This window comes from Lactuca virosa, chromosome 8 (genome assembly GCF_052849685.1).
Source record: "Lactuca virosa cultivar CGN04683 chromosome 8, Lactuca_virosa_CGN04683_v6, whole genome shotgun sequence".
NCBI classification, from domain to species: Eukaryota; Viridiplantae; Streptophyta; class Magnoliopsida; order Asterales; family Asteraceae; genus Lactuca; species Lactuca virosa.
The window spans coordinates 138,557,888-138,573,776 of NC_136433.1; positions in this window are offsets into that span (position 1 = coordinate 138,557,888).

The following is a 15,889-nucleotide window of genomic DNA, read 5'->3' on the forward strand; positions in this document are numbered from 1 at the left end:
TGAGCTTCTTTGGTGGTTGTGAGAGTTGTTGGTGTATTTTGAAGCTAGTGAAAGAGTTTGAAGGTAAAAGATTCAATGGAGAAGGAGTAGATCCAAGAACAACATTAGTTTCTCTTCACTTTCTGGTAATCAAGCTTCATACTTGACTTGTAATTTCTTAGATCTTCTTGTTGCCATTTTTATGAAGTTTTGGGGTCCAAGAAGCTTGATCCTTGGGACTTGGATGTCCCATGTCGATTTACACTCAGATCTGGAACCTTGGAGGGTCCTCATGGCATAAAGGTGCCATCTTTATGGCCATGAGAACCCCAAGAATGAAATAAACCCCATTTTTGGTCCTTTGAGCATAAAAGTCCCATGCATTAACGTAAAGTTTGTGGCTTTATGTGCTATACCGATCTTAGGAGCCTAGATCTACCTTCTGGAAGAGTTTCGCACATCAGAAATTGAATTATTAGACTTGGACATACATGGACTCGGCGAGTCGTTCTTGGGACTCGGCGAGTCGTGAGTTGGTACCCAAAGACTGTTATGAATCAGAGGAACCCATTTTAGTTCAGAAGGGATTTGGATGAGTCCAGGGAAAGGACTCTGTGAAATAGACATAGCCATGGATCGGGAAACCATGGGACTCGACGAGTGCAGGAATGTACTCGGCGAGTCCAAGGCCATCTCCCAACTTATGAAGATGAACTCGACGAGTTGTTCATACAACTCGGCGAGTCACAGGCTAGACACGTTCTTAAGATAAGCATAGACTCAACGAGTTCAGGAAGAACTCGGCGAGCCAGATGAAGATTTGTCTTGATGTTATGATTGATGGAGAACTCGTCGAGTTCTTGCTAGACTCGACGAGTAGGGTCGGGTTGGGGCTTGATGAGAGCATTGGGACTCGGCGAGTCCGGTCAACTGGAAATGTGACTTGACCAGAATATTATTGTTGACCAAGGGTGAAATGGTCATTTCACCCTGAGTTTAGTTATCAGTTTCTGACTATGTGTCATTGTGGGAATTATAGCCGGAGAGTCGCCGGAACCGTAGCCAGATAATTCTCACGCAGAGTTTCAGCAGCCAGACACACGATGTGAGTGTCCCTTCAGTAGGAACGGGTCTAAGGCACCAAGGCCGACCCGCAGTATGAGTTTATTATTAGTTGAGTGTGGGCGGGGCCCGTAACTCTTAGTTAGTTGAGTGTGGGTGGGGCACGTATCTCCTAGTAGTTTGATTGCAATATGACTCAGGATTGAATGATAAATTTAGTACACTTGTTTCTGTGTGATACTTGTATGATAGAGTAGTAGATGAGTGTAGGCGGGGCCCGTATCTCATAGTAGCTGAGTGTGGGCGGGGCCCGTAACTCATAGCAGGAGAATGTAGGCGGGGCCCGTATCTCTATGAGTGTGGGTGGGGCCCGTATCTCAAGGATAGTGGAGTGTGGGCGGGGCCCGTATCTCCTAGTTAGCAAAATATGGACGGGGCCCGTATCTCCCGAAGTGTGGGAGGGGCCCGTATCTCCTAGTTACATGTTATATGTGTATGGTATGTGGTAGTTTGGGGAGCTCACTAAGCTTTGTGCTTACAGTTTTCAGTTTTGGTTTCAGGTACTTCCACTAGCAAAGGGAAGGGCTCGGGATGATCGCATGGCACACACCACAGTCTTCAGCCTGGGAGTTTTACTCTGATATTTTGGATATGATATTTTATATGAGATGGTGATACGATAACAGTTTTTATGAGATTTTGAGATACATGTTCCATGATTTTATACTATGGCAATGATATTTATGTTTGCTAAATGATTTTGAAAACGAAATTTTTGGCTAGTATTTTTAGGATGTTTCAAGTTGGTATCAGAGCCTTGGTTTGAGGGATTCGGGCACACTTTTGGGTGTGTCTAAACTCAAACTAAGGAAATGGTAGGAAATTTTCAAAAGGAGAACATTTTTTTTACAAAAAGGATTTTGAAAATAGAAAAGAACTTTGAAAGAGAAAAGGGTGTGGTGCATGCAATCAGCCGAGCTCAAGTACGTACTCCCAAATTACCCATACAAGTTTATGCTATGTTATGATTATCAGCTTTAATAGAACAGCATGCTAGATTAGGACTAAGGATCTAGGAAGGATGCCTTATGTGCCTGTTATATGTGTTCAGCTTTGTGAGAACTGCATGCTAGTACAGATTAGTCAGCATGATAACCAGAGTAGTAGATGCTTGATTATGTGTACTTGATGCTGGAATGTTGCTTGCTTTGTGCTTTTAGGGGTCTTAGTTATCTTTCACTAAGTAGTAAACGAATATGTTACGTTGCATATTGCAAGGACTAAATAATTTCAGAAGGTTAAGTCTAGCTCTATTTCGCAGCTCTTGTCTGAGTCCAACCGTTATGGAGTAGGATCTCTCATTCGAAGAATTATCTAGTCTGAGTAATATTTAACGGTATTTGCGAGCTAGTTAGTAAAAGAAAGCAGGGACTTCATATGCAGCTGATGGCGGAGAGTGGGTTGGTGATTACCCTAGGGCAAGCCTAGGAAAAGTTTAGTATGAGATCAGCAGGAGTAGTAGTGGAAGGGACTTGGTGGAGTCGAGGTAGTTCTTGAGGAAAGTACAGATAGATGTGGAAGGTAGTATGGGCCCGTACTACCGAAAGCAGAGGATCCGTACTCATATCAAGGAAGGCTGAGATAAGACCAGGGAACTTGTGGTGTATGTGATCCCCCTCCCAATTATATTAGTATTCGGATGATTGGTTTTGATGTATTTTCAGAATGGTGGTTTTACGACCCAGACCAACAGTCAGAAGTTCAGGTGCCGGGGAGGGATCGGGCACGGATTCTGGAGCCGGACAGTTAGATGAGCAGACCATGGAGTTTATCTCCTCGGAGGTCACACGCAGCATATTGGACCAGACCCCTGTAATTTTCGGGTCGGTCAAAGAAGGTATCTTAGAGCTTCTGTATGAGAAGCTGAGCGCATTCCGTACTGAGATAGCAACCATGATGGGATCGCGCTCGTTGACTTTCAGGGAGTTCAGAGCTTGTGGAGCTGCCGACTACCATGGGGCGCGGGACCCCATTGTGAGTACCAGATGGTTGGCGGATGTTGCCAACGCGTTCCGCACCAGCAGATGTCCCGAGGGGGACAAGGTCATACTAGCATCCTGTCTTCTGAAGGACAGGGCACGATATTGGTGGGAGGAGGTCCGGAGAGTCATTGGAGATGACACTGTGTTGGATGCGATGACCTGGAGTGATTTCACGACCAGGTTCAGGGCCGAGTTTGCACCTGTCATTGAGGTGCAGAAGCTTGCTAGGGAGTTTCAGGACCTCCAGCAGACGACAGAGACTGTGGCAGAGATTACCGCCAAGTTTAGGGAGAAGGCCATTCTCGTCCCGCAGTATATGGAAGACGAGGAGATGAAGAAGGCCCAATATCATGAGATGTTGCGGAGTGATATCCGCCAGTCTGTGAGCCGTTCCAGCTGCAAGACACTGGAGGACATGATTGCGAGGGCTCATGAGAAGGAGATAGATTTAGAGATGGAGAGGAAGAGGAAGCCAGATTCGGTATCTGGTATGGAGGGCTCGGGCAAGAAGCCCAAGACAAATTCCGGAGGGAAGGGCCAGGAGGGCCGAAGCTGATGCGGCAAGTGTGGCAGTTCGTACGAGGGGACGTGCAGGGCGGGGAGTTCGGGCTGCTTCAAATGCGGTCGAACTAGGCATGTGAGCAGAGATTGCACCGCTACTTCTATCACTACTACCACCACAACATCTGATTTGATCTTCTTCCATTAAAACCAGAGGGGAAACAAGAAGTCCCAGTGTCCGAGTCTAGCATCAGCAGGAAAGGTGGTGGCACCCTCTCCTGCTACAATGAGGATTACAGACAGCCGCCAGGGCCGGGCTGAGGGGCCAGTGGCGAAGAGCAGAGCCTTCCAGTTGACAGCAGAGGAGGCGCGAGCGTCTCCAGATGTGGTTACTAGTATGTATCTTCTCCATCTTCTTATTATCATTTTATTTGATTATTGCTTATGTTATGATTATGTGCTCAGGGTCGTTCCTAGTGAACAGAATTTCAGCTATGGTACTTTTTGATTCGGGGGCTACCCGATCATTTGTGTCGCTAGCGCTTAGCAAGCGATTTAGTAGAGCTTCGGGGGAGCTGGATTCCCCACTCGACGTGGAGATAGCAGATGACAGGACCGTCAGGGTCGCAAGAGTTCATAGAGGATGTACATTGCGGTTATTTGATCAGCAGTTCCCAGTAGATTTGGTTCCTATTCCTCTGCGAGGGAACAAGGTTATAGTGGGTATGGATTGGCTGAGTTCCAATGGAGCAGTGATTGATTGTGAGCTACATTTGGTGAGGGTCCGCACTCCTAGTGGGGGAGAGTTAGTAATTCAGGGCGAGAGGCCACAGCGTGGACCGATTCTTTGTTCAGCAGCGAGAGCGAGGCGCTATTTCCAGCAGGGTTGCGCGTGATACGTCGCCTATGTTATGGATACTCGGGATAAGGGTAAGACGATGATTGATGATGTACCGGTGGTACGAGAGTACCCAGATGTATTCTTGGAGGATTTGCCGGGATACCTCCTGAGAGATAGGTTGAGTTTCGGATTGACCTGATTACTGGTGCGGCTCCGATAGCCAAGGCACCGTATCGGTTGGCTCCTCCTGAGATTCAGGAGTTGTCTATGCAGCTTCAAGAGCTGCTAGCCAAGGGTTTTATCAGGCCGAGCAGTTCACCATGGGGAGCCCCGATCCTGTTTGTGAAGAAGAAGGACGGGTCGCACCGTATGTGCATTGATTACCGGGAGCTGAATAAGGTAACGGTGAAGAACCGTTACCCACTCCCGAGGATAGATGATTTGTTCGATAAACTTCAGGGAGCATCTTGGTTTTCCAAGATTGATCTACGGTCCGGATATGACCATATGCGGGTCAGAGATGATGATGTGCAGAAGACCGCTTTTAGGACCCGCTATGGTCATTATGAGTTTGTGGTGATGTCGTTTGGGCTCACCAATGCTCGAGCCGCGTTCATGGACCTCATGAACTGCGTGTGTAGGCCGATGTTCGATCGGTCTGTGATAGTATTTATTGATGACATCTTGGTCTATTCCAAGACAGAGGGGCAACACGAGGAGCACCTGAGGGAGGTTCTAAAGACCTTGAGGAGGGAGAGGCTTTTTGCAAAGCTCTCCAAGTGTGAGTTCTGGTTGCGCGAGGTGCAGTTTCTAGGGCACCTCGTCAACCAGAGGTGTATATTAGTTGATCCGGCCAAGATAGAGGTCGTGATGAAGTGGGAGGTCCCGAGGTCTCCATCCGAGATTCGGAGCTTCCTGGGCCTGGCAGGGTACTACAGGAGATTCATCCAGGATTTCTCCAAGATAGCAGTACCACTGACCCGACTGACCAAGAAGTCGGTAGTGTTTTCCTGGGGTCCTGAGCAGCAGACAGCCTTTGAGACGCTGAGGCAGCAATTATGCGAGGCGCCGATTCTTACCCTACCAGAGGGAGTAGATGACTTTGTCGTCTACTGTGACGCTTCGATCACAGGTATGGGAGCAGTATTGATGCAGCGGGGGCATGTGATAGCTTATGCCTCGAGGCAGTTGAAGCCTTACGAGGCTAAGTACCTGACGCATGATTTGGAGTTGGGGGCTGTAGTGTTCGCCCTCAAGATTTGGCGGCATTACCTCTATGGGGTCCGGTGTACTCTTTACACGGACCACAAGAGTTTGAGGTACCTCATCGATCAGCCGAATCTGAACATGAAGCAGCGTCGGTGGTTAGACGTGGTGAAGGATTACGATTGCGAGATCCTCTACCACCCGGGCAAGGCCAACGTGGTGGCCGACGGTTTGAGCTGCAAGGCGGTAGCGGCTCCGATTCGAGATATCTGCCTGAGGATGACAGTGGATACTCCACTGTTGGAGAAGATTAGGGAGGCGCAGGTTGAGGTCCTGAACGAGGAGCGCCAGAAGTGCGAGAGGATAGTTGGCCGAGTGGCTTCGTTTGATTATGACAGTCGGGGATTGTTGACCCTGCATGGGAGGGTCTGGGTACCATACTGGGGAGGAGTACGACAAGTGTTGATGGATGAGGCCCAAAAGTCTCGGTTCTCTATCCATCCAGGGGCGATGAAGATGTATAGGGATCTTCGCCCGGATTATTGGTGGCCCTACATGAAGCGGGACGTCGCCTGGTACGTTGAGAGGTGCCTGACCTGCAGGAAGGTCAAGGCGAAGCACCAGAGGCTGCACGGAAAGATACAGCCGTTAGATATTCTCGTGTGGAAATGGGAGGATATCTCTATGGACTTTATTACCAAGCTTCCCAGGACCGCACGTGGGGTTGATTCGATATGGGTCATCGTGGATCGATTGACCAAGAGAGCTCACTTTATACCCATCCAGGACAGCATCTCGGCCGAGAAGCTGGCCGAAATTTATGTGCGAGAGGTAGTGGCACGTCATGGGGTGCCTGTCTTGGTGGTGTCAGACCGAGATGTCTGGTTTACTTCCAGATTTTGGAAGCGGTTTCACGACGAGATGGGTACTCGTCTCCATTTCAGCACCGCTTTCCACCCTCAGACTGACGGGCAGAGCGAGAGGATGATTCCGACTCTCGAGGACATGCTTAGGGCATGTGTGCTAGATTTCGGTGGCAGTTCGGATACGTATCTTCTGTTAGCGGAGTTTTCGTATAACAATAGCTACCACTCCAATATAGACCGGCCTCCCTTCGAGATGCTCTACGGGAGGAAGTGTAGGACCCCAATCTGCTGGGGTGAGGTCGGTCAGAGAGTCATGAGGAGTACGGAGGTAGTACTCAAGACCACGGAGCGAATTCAGCAAGTCCGGAGCAGGCTCCAGACTGCTTAGAGTCGGCAGAAGAGTTACGCCGACAAGCGGCGTTCGGACTTGGAGTTTCAGGTGGGCGATATGGTCCTCCTGAAAGTGTCACCCTGGAAGGGTGTTATCAGATTTCGGAAGCGGGGCAAGTTGTGCCCCATGTTCATTGGTCTGTTTAGGGTTTTGGCTTGGGTGGGCGGGTTGCTTATCGGTTAGATCTCCCAGCAGAGCTCAGCCAGATCCACAGCATATTCCATGTTTCTCAGTTGCGGAAGTGCTTAGTGGATGATTCAGCAGTCGTACCCCTCGAGGACATTCAAGTTGACGATAGCCTGAACTATATCGAGAGACCAGTGGCGATTCTAGATCGCAAGGTGAAAGTGCTAAGGAACAAGAGAGTGGATTTAGTGAAGGTGCATTGGCAGCACCGCAAGGGCTCGGAGTAGACATGGGAGCCCGAGGAGGAGATGAGAGAGCATTACCCGGAGTTGTTTCCAGATGCAGTAGACTTCGAGGACGAACTCTAAGGCAAGTGGGGGAGAACTGTAACGCCCCGTTTCTGGTACGTATTTAATTCATTAAATGTCATTTTATAAAGACCTACTCGACGAGTAGTAGCCCTAACGCGTCGAGTAGATGCCAGGATGGGAAGCGGGTTTAAGTGATCTACTCGGCGAGTCTACGCTTTGACTCGACGAGTAAGCCAGTCTGGGCAAACCCTAATATTTAGGGTTTGCACCCTATTTAAACAACATTATGGGCCTCTTGTCCAGCCTCCATCACCTCCAGAACATTTATCCCGAAACCCTAATCCTCCATTAGTGGTCTTGAGCTTCTTTGGTGGTTTTGAGAGTTGTTGGTGTATTTTGAAGCTAGTGAAAGAGTTGGAAGGTAGAAGATTCAAGGGAGAAAGAGTAGATCCCAGAACAACATCAGTTTCTCTTCACTTTATGGTAATCAAGCTTCATACTTGACTTGTAATTTCTTAGATCTTCTTGTTGCCATTTTTATGAAGTTTTGGGGTCCAAGAAGCTTGATCCTTGGGACTTGGACGTCCCAAGTCGTTTACACTCAGATCTGGAACCTTGGAGGGTCCTCATGGCATAAAGGTGCCATATTTATGGCCATGAGAACTCCAAGAATGAAATAAACCCCACTTTTGGTCCTTTGAGCATAAAAGTCTCATGCACGAACGTAAAGTTCGTAGCTTTACATGCTATACCGATCTTAGGAGCCTAGATCTACCTTCTAGAAGAGTTTTGCACATCAGAAATCGAATTATTAGACTTGGACATGCATGTTCTCGGTGAGTCGTTCTTGGGACTTGGTGAGTCGTGAGTTGGTGCCCAAAGACTGTTATGAATCAGAGGAACCCATTTTAGTTCAGAAGGGATTTGGATGAGTCCAGGGAAAGGACTCTGTGAAATAGACATAGCCATGGATCGGGAAACCATGGGACTCGGCGAGTGCAGGAATGTACTCGGCGAGTCCAAGGCCATCTCCCAACTTATGAAGATGAACTTGAAGAGTTGTTCATACAACTCGGCGAGTCACAGGCTAGACACGTTCTTAAGATAAGCATAGACTCAACGAGTTCAGGAAGAACTCGGCGAGCCAGATGAAGATTTGTCTTGATGTTATGATTGATGGAGAACTCGTCGAGTTCTTGCTAGACTCGACGAGTAGGGTCGGGTTGGGGCTTGATGAGAGCGTTGGGACTCGGCGAGTTGTCGAGCCAACTCGGGGAGTCCAGTCAACTGGAAATGTGACTTGACCAGAATATTATTGTTGACCAAGGATGAAATGGTCATTTCACCCTGAGTTTAGTTATCAGTTTCTGACTATGTGTCATTGTAGGAATTATTGCCGGAGAGTCGCCGGAACCGCAGCCAGTTAATTCTCACGCAGGGTTTCAGCAGCCAAACACACGAGGTGAGTGTCCCTACAGTAGGAACGGGTCTAAGGTACCAAGGTCGGCCCGCAGTATGAGTTTATTATTAGTTGAGTGTGGGCGGGGCCCGTAACTCTTAGTTAGTTGAGTGTGGGCGGGGCCCGTATCTCCTAGTAGTTTGATTGCAATATGACTCAGGATTGAATGATAAATTTAGTATACTTGTTTATGTGTGATACTTGTATGATAGAGTAGTAGCTCAGTGTGGGCGGGGCCCGTATCTCATAGTAGCTGAGTGTGGGTGGGGCCCGTAACTTATAGCAGGAGAGTGTGGGCGGGACCCGTATCTCTATGAGTGTGGGCGGGGCCCGTATCTCATGGATAGTGGAGTGTGGGCGGGGCCCGTATCTCCTAGTTAGCAGAATGTGGGCGGGGCCCGTATCTCCATGAGTGTGGGCGGGGCCCGTATCTCCTAGTTGCATGTTATATGTGTATAGTATGTGGTAGTTTGGGGAGCTCACTAAGCTTTGTGCTTACAGTTTTCAGTTTTGGTTTCAGGTACTTCCACTAGCAAAGGGAAGGGCTCGGGATGATCGCATGGCACACACCACAGTCTTTAGCCTGGGAGTTTTACTCTGATATTTTGGATATGATATTTTATATGATATGGTGATACGATAACAATTTTTATGAGATTTTGAGATACATGTTCCATGATTTTATACTATGGCAATGATATTTATGTTTGCTAAATGATTTTGAAAACAAAATTTTTGGCTAGTATTTTTAGGATGTTTCAGGTAGCTCCAGGGATTAAGTCGATTCTGAATTCGACTTGTCTTTCAGGAGGGACTCCTGGAAGATCATCAGGAATAATGTCGGGGAAATTACAGACTTTGAGAATGCTCTCGAAGTCTTTCACTTCTTGGTTCTTATCTACCACATGAGCTAGAAAAGCACAGTCCTTACGAAGATACTTTTGCGCCTTTATACAGAAGTTGATTTGTAGGTTCGCTCCAGATTTGTCGCCGTAAATTATAAGAGTTTCGTTGCTTGGTAGATTAAGGCGAATGGATTTCTCATAACATAGGATGTCGGCACGATTCGGACTTAACCAATCCATAGCAATAATGACGTCGAAACTTTTTATGGAGACCGGCATCAGGTTGATTGGGAAGGAAAAGTTATTTAGAGTAAGGGTACATCCTATGTATATATTGTTAGTGTTTTCTCTTTTCCCGTTGGCCATTTCTACAGTGAAGGTATATTTTAGTGGTTGGGAATTTTGTTTAAGTAGGTGTTCGAATTTGTGACTCATGAAGCTCTTCTCTGCACCACTATCAAATAGAATGCATGCGTATGAATTGTTGAGAAGAAATGTACCCGTGACCACAGTAGGATTTGTCATGGCTTCCTCGTGACCAATAGCTAGTATTCTTCCCACACCACCGGCATTCTTCAGTTTTGGACAATCATTTTTGAAATGCCCAGTTTTACCGCATTCATAACATGCACGGCTTACTCCAACGTCAGGAACTTAAGAGATCGGTTGCGGAGGTGACCTACAGAATTGGGCAGTGTGCCCTTTTCTGTTGCAGTTTCTACATTGCATCTCACAACAATTTCCATTGTGATGGAAATTACACTTGTTGCACTTGGGCAATTTACCAGCATACTGCTTTGCTCGTGTAGGAGTAGCAGGAATAGTAGTAGGAACAATAGCAGCATGAACTGCCACTATCTATTGTTTCTTGGAAGGCTCCTGAGAAGATTGACCCTTCCTCTTGTTCCATGGCTTTTTATTGTTGTTGTTGTTGTTGTTGTTGTTGTTATTTGTTTTGAGTTGTTCTGGAGCAGTGCCAATTATTTGGCACTATTGAAAGTAACAGGTTTTGAAGCTAACACACTTCCCTGAATCTGGGCTGATAGTCCCCAGATATACCTTTCGATCTTCTTGTTTTCCAAAGGAACCATTCCAGGACATAGGATCGCTAGATCGCTGAACCTATTTGTGTAAGTTACTATGTCCATACCAATCATGGTAAGACCCCAAAGCTCTTGATCGAGCTTTTGTACTTCACCACTCGGGCAGTACTCTTGCATCAACAACGATTTCAGATGCTCCCAGCTCTTTGAATTAGCCACGGTGAGAGTCAGTGACTTAACATGGCCGTTCCACCATGTGAGAGCTTGATTAGAAAAAGTGCAGGCAGCAAATTTCACCTTGCTACCTTTAAGGCATGAGCAGATTTCAAAGACTGCTTCAATTTTCTCTATCCATTGCGTTAGAGCCAAGACTCCACCGGTCCCATTAAAGGTCCTACATTTGGAATTCGTGAAGTGTTTAGATGTACATTCCGATGGATGTCCATGAGTTTCATCATGATTTAAAGGATGAGCACCACTCCTAGAACCGCTAGCACCAGTTGAATTTATCTGTGACATGGTGGCTGCTACAGCTGCTTTGATTGCTGCCTGAAACATATTAGCATCAAACTGTGGAGGTGGTGGCGGAGGAGGTGGAGGTGGTGTTGGTGCTGTGTTGACATTTATACGTCTTGGATTTCTTCTCGGATGCATATTTTGCTTTAAGAATCAAAATATGAGAAGATAGTAAGACATCAATAAGGATTATAAATCAGATGTCTTTGAATCAAATACACTAGTTTAGCATGAATTTTGAAAGGCGTTTATAAAGAAGTCTACCACAAAGAATAACTTGTAAAGTGATAACATGAATTTGGATAGTGATTTTTCAAAAGAAATAAGATGCTTGTCAATTTTCATTGGTATATTAGATACATAGAGTTCGGAAAATTTGACCTTGAAGTAGGTCTACAATATACCAACCTAACGGAAAACTTTAACAGCATACCGACCTATCGAAAGTGCAATTTCGAGGTCGTACTATGTAAATGAAAACATCACTAGTGTATATACGTAGACTTAAACTATATAATCTATTCAAAAGAGTGAGTAGAGTATGCTCTACTCACGAGGAGTGTTGTTTGGTTTGCTACTAGATTCATACTTGGATTTAGCCAACTGGCATTCTGTTGCAAACATACGCCTTTCTAGTGTCGCTTGACGTTCTCGAAGTTCTCCAATTTCAGTTCGGTTTGCAGCCAATTCCCTTCCCAAGGCTTCGGTATGATTTCTGGTTGTTTCATGGTTTTGAATCAGGTGGTGAAGACGAACCGTGTTAACTATAGTGGTAGCATCAATCTTCATAAATCGGTCTATAGCAGTTCTTCCTTGTTCACCATTACGCGCAACACGACGAACTAACACTGGAAGGGCTCTGTCTGCTGAGCCTCCTTCGACAAGGTTGTAGAAGATTTGGTCTCCATTGTAAGGACGGTCCTGACCCTGCTAATGACTCCACCTATCTAAGTTCACTGCCCACTACGGTGTTGGACCTTGGAAGTTTTGTCAGGGATTGGGATGTTGAGCAATTTGAGGTGGATTATAGACTTCAGAATGTGAGTCAGAATTTTCTGAAGAATCTTCTTCAAAGTCTTCTACAATCCAACCATTGTTTCCTTGGTTAGGAGGGAACGGGTCTCCCGGTGGATGAAATCCAGCCATATGATCTATGAGAGAAATAGGGATGTAAGAAGCATTTAATAGATTTATTTAAGACGAGTAAATACTTTCATATTTCTATATAAGATAACTTACAGTTAACAGTTAATGTATTATGTATGGTATAACTCATACTGGATCCATCTATAACCACAAAGTGCATACCAATTATATATAATTTGGGTCAAATAGACCTTCGAATTAATGATCCTACTCTACCCCCACATCCAAACAAGGAAAAGGAAGTTAAGCTAAATCACACATTCTAAGTCTATATATAACCTTAATTATATATAGTCGTAATATATACACTTGGTACTTATAGATCTACCTGCAGGAGTCCTTTGTTTTTCACATAGTTGGTTCTTAGTATTATAGCGTCTGAAATACTCCTATAGTATTTTAACTTTTATGTTCTGTTCTAGAGTTCTTCTTTATGAGTAGAGTTGGTTAGTTTTAGACTTGTTGCTACACCACTATCACTCCCAAACACATGTTGGTCATATCTCAAATAAATATAGTTCATCAGGCTATATTTTTATATTATAATGATTGTGATGTTGTTCTTGTATGTATGAGTGTTAGTATACTTCTTATAAATTACTTAGATTTTAAAAGTATACATGTACTCAGAGCTCTTTAGCCCCAATGTATTTATAGTTGTATGTCTTTTATGTATTGATATACTGAGTTCACTATAAACAATGCTCTGATACCAATCTATCACGCCCCCAAACCGGAGAGGCGGAAACATTCTGGGGTGGATGACTTCATGTTAAGTATCACAACACATGCATTATAGTAATCAAAGTACAACAAACATTGCATTAATAATGTATAAGTTTTACATTTCTTTTCAAGTCATTGTGTATATGACATCAAAAGTATTATAACAAAAGATAGAAAGCATGACTCTATACAGCTCCGTCTTCTCAAAATCCAGAGGATGTACTCGTCTACTGGTTCCCTGAGAATACAAGTCTTTTGAAAAGAGAGTATCAACATTTAAGTTGAGTGAGTGCATAATTATTTATGTTTAAAAGTTTTCTGTTTGTTTCTTGAAATAGTAACCATGTTTATTGTTTCAGAAAATCCAAAATTTTCTAATATAACTAAAAAGTAGTTTTAATACCATAAAACCGTAAAAAGAATGTTTTCTCTATTATTTATGTTTTTCCAAGTTTTGTAATTGTACTCTATGAAAATCTGTAAAAATGAATACGTCTAGCTCTACCAGTTGTAATTGTAAAGTAATACTGTAAATCGTATTATTGTAAAACCAGTACTTTGTATTCGTACTCTCTGGTTTAATTAATTTTATACTAATCGTATTTGTTCATATCTTTTTGGTGAGTTATTATAACCATACAATGACTAGTTGGCCTGCTATGACGCTTTGTAGGCATCAGAATTGTTAACGACATTTGTCACTCATAGGCATGCCTGCCCGGCTATAGCTAACAGTCTAAGTGTGGGATTGTCAATCCCGTATAGATCTATACACATTTGTCTCGCTCTCTGTCTCGAGATTTCGTTTATAATATAAGGACTTTAACTGTATTGCCTAAATGAATAAGCAACAAAACTTTGTCTCAAAAAAAAGCATATTGACGATTACGAATATATAAAAAATGATAAAAAGTCATTTTTAAACAAATGATAAACTGATAGTATGATCTTTCTCTAGTATTCTTGAATGTAAAGTGTTTGTACAAGAGTAATCTGTTAAACTTTGTATAGCTTTGTATAACTAGTTCGTGAAAGTAGTTTGAGAGTTTCATAAATTATACCTATTATAATTTATATATGTTTTCTGATTGATATGTAATATTCATGAAAATATCTCCTTTGCTCGACATGTTACAAAGGGTATATGAATCTGATTGAATTAACTTTTATATTCATATATATATATATATATATATATATATATATATATATATATATATATATATATATATATATATATATATATATATATATATATATATAATTGAAACGACATTCAGACAAATAATTCTACCATGAGCCCACATTCAAACAAAGAAAAAGGGAAATAAAGGGAATTATCAGTCCTAAGCCCTTTAAATCTTATATATATATATATATATATATATATATATATATATATATATATATATATAACTTTGACAAGTTATAAATTAAAAAGAGTTTATAATACATTTAAAGTCATTTTAAAAAGATTTAGAAATCATTTATTTGTAAACACAATATTCTTGTGTTAAACTTTTACTCCACCCTTAAAATAGTAAAAATAGTAAAAACGCAGGGGTATGAACTCACCTAGTATGTGTATTCTTGGGCGATAATAAGGTGGTAGTGACGATTACCGGTGTAGAATATGTGTTAACAAACGTATCCTAATAATATTATATACGTAATATCGATTAATAATCAAATATTCAGTAAACCATTATAACAAATCAATAGTTTGTAAGAAAATACTTACTAATAGTGAAGAATTTTTGGGTATTGGTTTGAATGTTTGAAGGTTAACTGCTTGCAGATACAAAGGATTGTTTTGATACTTGAGAGAATAGGGAAAGTTCTTTGATGAAACTTGAGACTATATGGGTGTGTATTCGGTGAGAAATGTGAGAAATGAAATGAGAATTCGGTTATATCCTTATATATGAAGGAAATTGTGATGTGATATATTTGTTGGGAATCTGAATTCAAGATAAGATATGAAGATATTAGGAGTGTAACTTCACCTAGAAGGAAGTAGAATTAGGTCCATGTATGATCTTATCTTGGTGAATTCGGTCAAGTGAATGTAAATGGTAGGAATTAGGTTTCTTGGTCAAAGCACAAAGGAGAATTTGGTTTTGGGTCAAAGATAATAAGGAATTTGGTCCTAGTTTCCATCCTAATTCCAAATTCGGTCCAAGCTTCCATCCTAGTTCTAAATTCGGTTCAAGCTTTTATTCCATTTGTGAATTCGGTTTTAGGCTTGGGGAAAAGATTCCCAAAACCGAATTCCTTATATACACATGATATTTTTATGTTTTGAAGTTAATAAAACACCATACCATGCACATATACATCTTACATGCATATGTGTAGACATCCTTGAGTTCTTTGTGTTTCGCAAACTTGTAGAAGCTTCTTATAATTTAACTAACATGGATTAATATCACACATACTTAAATAACACCCATAAGTATGGCTCATGAAAGTCGTATCTCTATTGCCTCCAATAACACCCGTAAGTATGGTTCATGAAACCCTCTTAACCTCTCTCATGTGAATCCTTTCTTTTGGACCGAAACCCTCACCTTCGCATGTACCGGCAACTTTCGCATCTTCTCCGTGACTCTCGCACACAAGCCTCTCGCAACGAATCGGACATGTTCGCATCAGACACTCTCATAATGAAACCTCCTCTCACAGCTGGACACTTTCGCATCTACACCTCTCGCAGCAAACTGAGAACCTTCGCATCAGACACCTTCGCTGCATTAAGAAATATTTAAGGATAAATAGATATTATATTACACAAGTGGATCAAGTGGATCCCCACTTGTCACCTTTATG